The sequence below is a fragment of the Pocillopora verrucosa genome, chromosome 7 (assembly GCF_036669915.1).
Source record: "Pocillopora verrucosa isolate sample1 chromosome 7, ASM3666991v2, whole genome shotgun sequence".
NCBI classification, from domain to species: domain Eukaryota; kingdom Metazoa; phylum Cnidaria; class Anthozoa; order Scleractinia; family Pocilloporidae; genus Pocillopora; species Pocillopora verrucosa.
The window spans coordinates 19,713,108-19,723,743 of NC_089318.1; the positions used below are offsets into that span (position 1 = coordinate 19,713,108).

A 10,636-nucleotide genomic window follows, 5' to 3' on the forward strand; every position below is an offset into this window, starting at 1 on the left:
GTGAAATATAGACCTGTTTTTTTCTTTTCATCTCTCCTGTTTTTTTTTTTTTTTTTAAGTATTGTCTATAAGAGTCAACCAATCAAAAGCCATAAAATCATTCATAGTGGCTATTCGTCGATGGTATCATATGCCTGACACATTTTTTATCCACTCACGTACGTGAGAGACATTGGTATAAACTCCAGGGTTGTCCTCCCGTCCACAGCCGTAACCCCAGCTGACAATTCCTTCTAGTTTCCAAATGCTGTTTTGGTGCTCGCAAACGTATGGTCCGCCGCTATCGCCTGTACAAGCATCTTTTTCGCCTGCTAGATGTCCTCCACACAGCATACTTTCGTGGACCTCTCCTGAATAGATCTCTCGGCATGTGGAATAGGGCACGACTGGAACGGTCACCTGACAAAAAGATAAAAAAAGAAAGAAAAGGAAACCTGTGCCTTTAGGTTAACGTCTCACCAAACGCGGCTAAAAGTTTGCGCGACTGAGTCTATCAAGACTGCTTTTCGACATTGTTGTAATTATGCTTAAAATGAACAGTTGTTTGCTTTCCGCTTGCCTGAACGGTGAAGATGTACTGCATTCGAAAATATGCTTTTATTTTTGAACTTTTAATTCGTATTAAAAGCAATACATGTTCATCTTTAAATGGTGTATTTACTTGCATAAGGTAGTCTGGACGACGACCAAAATCATCTAGACGACCCCAACCGGTCACCGTGCAATCTGTTCTCGGTCAGTCATTCTTTCCAGGCAAACAAATTGGGCGGACTGCACTGTTTATCTGGGCTGGTCGGTCCAGCAGGAGCAAGGCCACATCATTTGCGAACATAACGGGATCGTCGTACTTCGAGTGTCGATAATCTGTCGCACTTTTAAGTCTTGCACCCACTTATTCAGCTTGGTTCGGTGGTGTGCACCTGCTCTAAATGACAAATAATTACGGTAAATAATATATATTTATTTATTTTTTCACAAGTTTCATATCAATCTCTACCGAGAAAACATCATCGCTTTCCTTTACCGTTTTAGTGCATGAAAGGGAAAAATAACGAATGTTAATGATTTCGATTGCGAAAACCCTGACGGTTGTACACGACAACGTATGCATTTCAATCCATTGTTGATGGGGCAACCATGAATTCTTTTATAGTGCACAGTCCTGAACTTCACAGTTTCACTAACTTGGCAAAACACTACATGTCCTTTCGTTTACATTTAGAGAATAAGAGTTTTCTACGAGCCAAAGAAAATGTTGGATCGAACGAATGTTAAATATCACTTGTTACAGCATTCGACATATAACTTTTCTAACCTTACTATAACATCTTTTTCAATCAAATGGTCCAAACAGTGGCTTGCAGTGGTGATCCAAACTTCACTCAATAACGTTCCTCCGCAGAAAGGCTCACGCGAATCAGAGGTCATAAGCATGACCTGCCAAGGCCAAGAATGAGGAGCAGCTTGGTAGCCTCCGACTATACGAGAACGCGTGCGAACACCACAGCTATCTTGAAACGAAAAATACATTATCTGAAATACATTTGATTTATTATCTCATGGGTGGGCTAAAACTATTTTCAATGCCAAAGTCTCTCGCTGTCCGTCTCCATTTTTCCTTAAACTCCAGTAGGAAAACATAACTGTAAACCTTTGTTGAATAGGAGCAGACAGAGAAAAAACCTCGCTGAACTAAGTCGATCAATTTTCGTGTTCAAACTTGAATTTATGTTCGATCGAAAAGATTCTTGCTAAACTCCGTTTCTGTTCTTGGTGTTTTACACAATTGAATATTTATCGCGTTTCGTGACTGTTGGATTCTCCCTTAAAAACTGAACGTGCTCACGGCCGAACAACACTTTGAATCTACTGAGTTCTGTGTTATTACGGTCTTACAAAGACAGGAACTAATTCGTATATATGTTTTACCCGTAACCTCTGTTGTTCCGACTGTTAAGCGATTGTAAGGGCAAATATTACATCGTGAAAAAAGTGTAAGATTTCAGCTAAAGAAATTGGATAAAATTTAAATCAAAGCTCAGTGGCACCCTCCTTTTCGGTGTTTCCGCTCAAGACCGGAAACTTCTATGTTAATGTTAACTACAGAAAAAAAAATACTCCGACCCTTCTTTATAACAATTTAATCACTTTATCAAAAATCTTCTGTGAAAACGTATCGTAAACCTAATCTTATTACTGACAAAAGTACACGGGAACTTACCTACAACAAAGAATCCACAGACGACGATAACTAGATAAAGCTTTAGATGCTTGGAAAGGAAGAAGCCCACCTTGGGAAAAGCTCTATCACATATTTCATTGTTGACATCCATTGCAGACAGTGTTTAAAAAGCGTGGCGACCAGCGTATCTGTAGTAGCACCTACAAAAAAAAGAAACTATAGGGTAAAAATAGTGTACACCTACACTAATCTAATACACTAATACACTAATCGCGTACACCTACAGTGCACGCGATTAAATATTGATTTTCTCCCGAAATTCTAGAAAAGGGCCCATCAATCATCATTTCATGAATGATAACATCCTATTCCCGACATCACCACAGCAGGATGGATTTTAACATTTGAGGAGTATTTTATTTACATGTATTAATAACCAACAACATTCCCCTTCCCCCAGAGTTCCAACTCTCCCTCCCCTCAACAGTCATCGTATTTGTGTTGCAAAAAAACTTATAATAATATTGAAGACAAATTTTCACAATCTCTCTAGACATGAAGAAATCATTCGGTGAGCCTCTTGGTTTTGCTGTGAGTCTTTTGATATTGCCGTGGGCTTTTTGGTTTTGCCGCGAGGTGCGATCGGGATATAACATGTTTTATATTATAGTGCGTGGGCAAGAAGCTAGACTTGCTCTCGGCTGCGTCTCGAGCAACTCTCACGCTTCTTTCTTGCTCTCCAAACTTCCCACGTGCATCCATAACTCGATATACGCACGCTAAACATGGACCAAATTCTTCTAAGTTAGTGGGTAAATTCTCTGAGCTCGTTTAATTCCCAACATGGAGAATGGTGGGTTTACGTTCGCGTGAAAATTTCCAACTGCCAGGCATTTAGACTATTTGACACCGTGCCCAACTGCCGGGCATTTAGGCTGCGTATACACTTGGTGCCCGAGCATTAGTGTCAGGGCACTGGCACAAAATGGTGCTCAGGCACGTGCACGGTGCCCAAATTCTGGGGCAGGCACATGAAAACCAAGCTGTGTTCACATTGGAAGCCATCAAGAATAGTAATCGGGCACCGTGGTGGAGCACCAAGAGTGAGCGCAGCCTCATATTTAAAACCGAGTCCGGCTACTGGGCTTTTAGCGAAATAAATTGGACTCACCTCAGCTTGTTATCTTGAGTTCATTTGTGTACTTGAATTTGGAAACTTAACGAATAAATATTTGGGGCGCATTCCATTTTTAGATTCCGAAAAAAATCGAGAACGGTACGATGGTCGTGACGAACCTCTAGCTAATCACAAACTTGAATGACAAGCTGATCATCACTGCTGCAAAATTGAGATGCTAGGAAATAATTTTCTGAGCAGGAAAATAACACAGCAGATGCGTTTTAAAAGGTTTCAAGTTCTGGTTTCCTTGCCAACCTCTGGGAAATAAAATCATGCAATCAGAATAAAAACATTGAGAACGGTATGGTAATTGAGATGAACTTTGAACTAAGTATAAACTTGAATAACAATCTGATCACTTCTGCGGCGGCATCGAGCCTGCTAGGAAATAATTTTATAGGCAGGACAATAGCTTAGTGCGCACGTTTTAAAAGTTTTCTAGTTTCCTTGCCGACCTCTAGGAAATAACATCATGCAACCACAGTGAAAACATTGAGAATGGAAGGCCCCACGGCGAATAATTCTAATTTCTAATATGGATCTTAACGCCCTCACATTTGCCGTGCCAAAAGTAATTCATTTATTCGATCCACCATCTTTCGACTGAAATTGCACTCCCAATTAAAAAGAAGATAAGAAGGCTGAAAAATGAATGAGGCTTCTTTTTGCAATTTCTCTCTGTTCTTCTGTGAGGTTCATATCTTCACTACATCTAACTATCATCAAGTATTAGAAAAATACCTCCACGGAAATGGATAATACAATAATACAATAACACAATAGTGCGTGATAAACCTTAAACCAATTACAAACTTGAGTAAAAAGGAGACCATATATAATTTTCTTAGCAGGAAAATAGCTCAGCATGTGCGTTTTAAAAGTTTACTAGTTTCTTTACCGACCTGTGGTATAACCTGAATAGTTCTAGATAACCCTGTTCAGTTAGTGTTATCGCCCGATTATCTAGAAGCAGGTGTGCAAAGTTTGTTTAAACCTGGTTTTTCCGGCTTCTTCTTTTTCCTGAATTAAATATATTTTGAGATTCTGCTTTAAATTTCTATCGGGCTTTTTATTAGTATTTCGTCACGTGATTAATTCAGGGTGTATTGCAGCTGCATGACTAAAAACTGATTCAAACTTATCTATTACATCATGGCAAGAAATAGACAAATCCTCACACTCCTTTAAGTAGCAGAGCGTTTTTTGTTTATTTATGGGCAAGAGATACATGAAAGGGATGTCAATCTATAAGATGTGCGCTTGCAATTAGAGAGTTTAAGATGTTACTACAGCGACGTGTGGTCTGTAGGCGCAGCGTCGTCATTTCGGCATAACATGTGAATGTATTGATGAGTTCAAAGTAAAACCTTATTTAATTGCTGTCGAGGTTTCATTGCGAAGAGGACGTAGTTGGTGCGCCAACGTTTTAGTTCTGTATAGGACGGCTAAGAAATTTGGGAAGATTTAAAACACACGTGCGTCGCTATTTTTTTGCTAATTTAATCTTTTGTAACATGAACGCGAACCGGCTGAAAGGGGTTAGCGTACCCGGCAGACCTGGCTGCCTATCTTTTAAAAGTTTCAAGTTCTGATTTCCTTGCCGACCTCTGGGAAATAACATCACGCAATCAGAGTAAAAACATTGAGAACAGCACGGTGATCGGGATAAACCTTGAACTAAGTATAAAATTTAATAAAAATCTGATTACTTCTGCGGCGGCATCGAGCCTGCTAGGAAATAATTTTCTAGGAAGGACAATAACTTAATGTGCGCGTTTTAAAAGGTCTTCTAGTTTCCTTGCCGACCTCTGATTACAAACTTGAATAATGAGCTGATCATTGCTGTGGCAGCATCGAGACTGCTAGGAAATAATTTTCTAAGCAGGAAAATACGTGCATTTTAACAGTTTTCTTGTTTCCTTGCCGTCCTCTGGGAAATAACATTATGTAATCAGAATAAAAACATTGAGAACGGTACGCGGTAATTGGGACGAACCTTTAACTAAGTATAAACTGGAATAACAATCTGATCACTTCTGCGGCGGCATTTTAAATGGTTTTCTAGTTTCCTTGCCAACCTCTGGGAAATAACATCGTGCAACCACGGTGAAAACATTGAGAATGGTTGGCCCGACGGAAAATAATTCTCTTTTTGCCGTGCCAAAAGTAATTCATTCATTCGATCTACCATCTTTCGACCAAAATTACACTCCCGATTAAAGGGAAGACAAGAAGGCTGAAAAATAAACGAGGCTTCTTTTTACAATTTCTTTCTGCTCTTCTGTGAGGTTCGTATCTTCACTTATTTACCATCCACGGGTCAAATTATAAATATTTTTCATCTAACTATCATCAAGTATTAGAAAAGTACCTCTATGGAAATGGATAATACAATAATACAATATTGAGAAACGTACGGTGATCGGGATAAACCTTAAACTATTTACAAACTTGAATAACAAGCTGTTCATTGCTATGGCGGCATCGGGACTGCTAGGAAATAATTTTCTAAGCAGGAATATAGCTCAGCACGCGCGTTTTAAAAGTTCGCTAGTTTCCATGCCAACCTCTGGGATAACCTGGATAATTCTGGACAACCCTGTTCAGTTGGTGTTATCGCCCGACGATCTAAAAACAGGTGTGCGAAGTTTGTTTAAGCCTGGCTTTGTCAGGCTTCCTCTATTTTCTATATTAAATATGTTTCGAGATTCTGCTTTAAATTTCTGTCGGGCTTTTTATTAGTATTTCGTCACATAATAGATTCAAGGTTTGTTGCAGCTGCATCACTGAAAACTGATTCAAACTTATCTATTACATCATAGCAAGAAATAGACAAATCCTCACACTCCTTTAAGTAGGAGAACGTTTTTTGTTTAACTATGGGCAAAAGATATCAAAGGGGTGTCAATTTATAAGATGTGGCTATGAACGAATGGCTATTGTCAGGAGAGCTGTCAAGAACAAGATAAAGCCGCGTGACGACGATTGTTAAGAAAAGTTGATTGCAGGAGAGATCAAGGAAGAGAGCCTAAGATACGATTTTCACGTAAGACATAACCAATTCATTATACCAGATGTCTTAGATAAAGGGTAAACTATCGTTGCCGAAGTGTGCATGATATTTAATTGATATGATGATTGCTAAGGCAGAAATTTAAGAAACATATTTCTAGACAACGTCACCAAGAATTTCTTAAACTTCCGTTTTAACGTTCATTATTAAATATTATTAAATCATGCACACTAATGTGAGGTTCATATCTTCAACTATTTACCATCCACGGGTCAAAATATAATTTTTTCTATTTAACTATGATCAAATATCAGAAAAATACTTTCCAGAAATGGATAACCAGTAGGTCCAGTGGGTGTTATCGCCCGACGATCTAGATGCAGGTTTACGAGGTTTGTCGTTCGAAGTCTTTTCTGAATTAAGTAGATTTTGAGATTCTGCTTTAAATTTCTATTAGGCTATTTTATAAGTATTTCGTCACGTGATAGATTCAAGGTTTAACTTTTGAAGAAACGGATTTTAATTTCCTTTTTCGTTTTTCGTTTTCGTATGGAATTTGGAAAATGGATTACGATTCGTTTTTGGTTTTTTGTTTTCGGTTTATGGCATTGAAACTGACAATCTTTGTTTAAGCGGGAAGATTTAGGAAATTAAGATGGCGGCGTTAGAAAATGTCGTACATAAAGACTTTGCCTGCCGGTTTCTTATCGAAAAGAAACATACTTACGAGGAGCTTGTCACTGAAATCAGGGCTTGATATCCGAATCTAAAGGGCTGTAGTTTACGAAGCGTAAAAAAGTTTTGTGCAGATAGACTTGCGTGACTTACAAAGTAAACAAAGGTGATCGGAAGGTGCCTTCTCGATAATTTTCGATGAAATATCAAGTCTATCTGCGCAAAACCATTGTGGTCCATAACAGCGTAAAATCATTAATCATTGAAATAAATTTTTAGGAAGGAGGGCTAGTTCATCGCATTCCGTGTGCAAAATCTCGGTAGAAATTATAAGAATTCTTTCAGAGTGTATGCATGTTGTTTTGTAAAGAACACTGTAACGTATTTCAACTTGTTTGTGTGTCCTTTTAAGCCACGCGATATGTCTGTAATGACTAGAGTGCCAAACGCTATTCTTTAATCTTGATCTTCTCCACACTGTGCGTAATTCATGACCTGATATTTCAACGAAGATTATCGAGAAGGCGCCTTCCGATCACCTTTGATTACTTTGTAAGTCAGGCAAGCGCGCAAGCGTTACAACCGATCACGTTTACGCAACGTTTTAGGACATCTATTCTCAATTCAGTTGTTAAGAAAACCTGAAATCATAAGATGATCCTCAACGTAGAAGATAAACAAACGAAGTTTGAACGGTCAAAAGGAGATCTTCGTCGAGTTTTAGAATTATACAAATTATCAATGACGCGAGCGCAATTTGGCAAACACATGGATTTGCGTTGTTTTTAAGATGTTGGTGGATGAAAGCTACAAATATACCCGCGGGTTTAAGGCAATCGGTGACCTCATTGGTGTATAAGCTATACACTGATATGCTTTTTTAGCCCGATTTACGCCTGAATTTTGAGAATTCTTTCGTACAAATTAGTGAGTTTTGATATGCAAATTAAGATCAGAGAAGGCTCTCCTCTGATCACGCTTGTATGAAAAATATTTCAGCTGAATTTTCCATATTTTGTCTGTGAACAAAATGAAGGCACCTTGTAACTTGTAGCAAGATAGAATTCCGTGAGCTATATTATAGCAGTCGCTGCGCGCTGGGCAAAATATGAAATTTACACTTTCGATCGCTGTCCACACGGGTGGTCTAACCAAAAATCAATTTTGGCTTGTGGTGACGTAAAATAAAAGAATTTTAGAACAACTAAACTATCTTTGAAACATGTGCCCTAGATCCTTTTCATGGGCAAAAAATTAAAAAAACTTTTTTCCGACGGGAAGTCGAGAGGAGCGCTCTTAGCGAGAGCGGCACTTAAGCGCTTCATCCGAAACTGGCATTCTTTTCCTTATTCCCTGGTGATCACAGAACCTTTTTACGCTTCGTAAACTGCAGCCCTTTAGATTCGGATATCAAGCCCTGATTTCAGTGACAAGCTCCTCGTAGGTAGGTTTCTTTTCGATAAGTTTTCTAACGCCGCCATCTTAGTTTCCTAAATATTCCCGCTTAAACAAAGATTGTCAGTTTTACTGCCATTGGCCGAAAACGAAAAACGCAAAACGACTTGTACTCCGTTTTCAAAATTCCATACGAAAACGAAAAACGAAAAAGAAAATTAAAATCCGTTTTTTTAAAAGTTACAAAAAAAAAAAAAAAAAAAAACGGAGAGCATAAGGTGAATTTGAATTCCGTTTCCTTCCCGGCAGAAAAAAAAACGAAAAACGGAAATAAAATTTGTGTTTCATTTTCCTTTACAATTGAACATCGGTTGGCACTAAGGCACACGGATTCATTTCGATCCTCATTATTATTCCAGCTGTTAGACGGTATTCCCTCATAGGTCCTCATTGATCAGCTGTTGTGTTGTTTGATCCTGGGTATCAAAGCTTCGTATATGTTTCAAAGGTTGAGAAGTAGAGGTCGTGCTAATATTATGCTAGGGAAAACACATCAATGTAGAGCTCTTGAACGTTTGGTTTGAATAACTGCCCCACATATGGGCAAAATTTCTGAATGCTGATTGCTGAATCAGGAGGCATTTGATTACTCGATCCTGATTGGCTGAGCGCGCGTCGTCTGAGTTAAATGCTATTGGTTTCTCTCGTGATCCGGCTTCTGGAAATTTTGCTGATTTATAGTGTCTGTTTATAAGTATCTTGGGGCTTACGAAGCCGAAACAGACCCTTTGTTTACGGATACTATCGATTTAGTATTTCCACCCGGTAGACAGTGGTAAAATTATACAATCGTTAGATAGCTTAGCGAACTCTGCCCTTGTCATGTGCAAACTTTGAGAGTACGCCTGAAATCAATCCTTGATTTTCCTCGGGCCCATAAGGTTTCAAAGGGCTTTTTACAAATTTCCTTGCTCTAAAGAGGTTTGACCTTAAAGAGGGGGGTTCTTAGCAATAGAAAATCAGTCGGGTAATCTGCAAAAAATTCTCCTATTCAAATAAATGCGTTTTTCCACATGCTCTGACAAACAGTCAAGACTAATTGACATCACGTTTCAAATTCCCTCATGCCATTTCGAAGTCAGTTGGCCCAGTTTTATAATTCCTAACCCAAAGAGTATAATAGGTCCTCTTAAGGTTTCGTGGTAATTTTTGCTTTTTTTTTATTTTGTGCACATCAAATTCAACTTTTCCACTGAAATGATTTCGTTGAGGCATATTTTTCAGCTTTGTTACTGTTCTGTTTTACGATAGCCAAGATAAGTTAAACCACCCATGCATCGATCTGTTCCCGTTTAATGCAAAGCATATTTCGTCTTCAACCTAATAACTTTCCCATCCTGTTTCCTTTAGATGCTTGGGTGCCTTCCTTGGAGGAAATGCCAGAAATAACTTGTGGAAAACCCACTAGACAGAAACCGTGCTCTTTGGAAGACCTTCACAAGGGTGGTGGCTTTGGATCTACTATTTCACGTTTCAATCAGGAAAGAAATGAGCAATTGCTCTTTCGATTTTGGAGGTATTCTGGTTTAATGTAATTAGTTTCATTCTTAGGCCCCTGAGGAGCTAGAATCAGCTAGTAGCCTGCTTAAAGCAAAGATCGCATACATTACAACAGAGCGAGATCAACTCGATATGATGCTTGACGCGTGCTTTGTTATTTAAATCAGCGAAATGATGTTACTAGCTCGTATGAGTCAACATAAAAACAGAAATCGCAGGTGTCATTTGGTAGACGAATTAAAAAATATGCCGCAAAATAAAAACACCAAACAAACAAACGAAAACCTCAAAGACTGAAAAGAAAACCAAAAAAAAAAAAAAAAACCGAATCAAATATACAAACCCAAAGGCTGCCCGGTAATTTTTTGTTAACCGATAATGCAAGGACGAACCAAGAAGATCTTAGGATCTAAGAGTAACTTAAGAGTCCTCTAATTGCTGAGACTTGACATCAGTAAGTTTGCTAAGGGAGAAAATCTGTCAGGAAAACTCTGTGGAACGCGAAGCGATGGAAGATTATAAAGTAAAGTTCATTGACTCAGTTCAAGGAATTTACGCCCTCGGTGGACAGAGCAAAATGTCTAGATAGGTGAGTAAATAAGCATGGAACAAAATAAGCAGACTCTTTTAT

The 10,636-nt window shown here is 38.6% G+C and overlaps 1 protein-coding gene and 1 pseudogene across 1 annotated transcript in view; one reads left to right on the plus strand and one right to left on the minus strand.

Annotated features, from left to right (window-relative positions):
• Nucleotides 1–10,636, plus strand: part of LOC131770124 (uncharacterized) — a 44,577-nt gene that overhangs the window by 2,803 nt on the left and 31,138 nt on the right. The window lies entirely within an intron of this gene.
• Nucleotides 79–2,333, minus strand: LOC131770105 (serine protease 1-like; annotated as a pseudogene).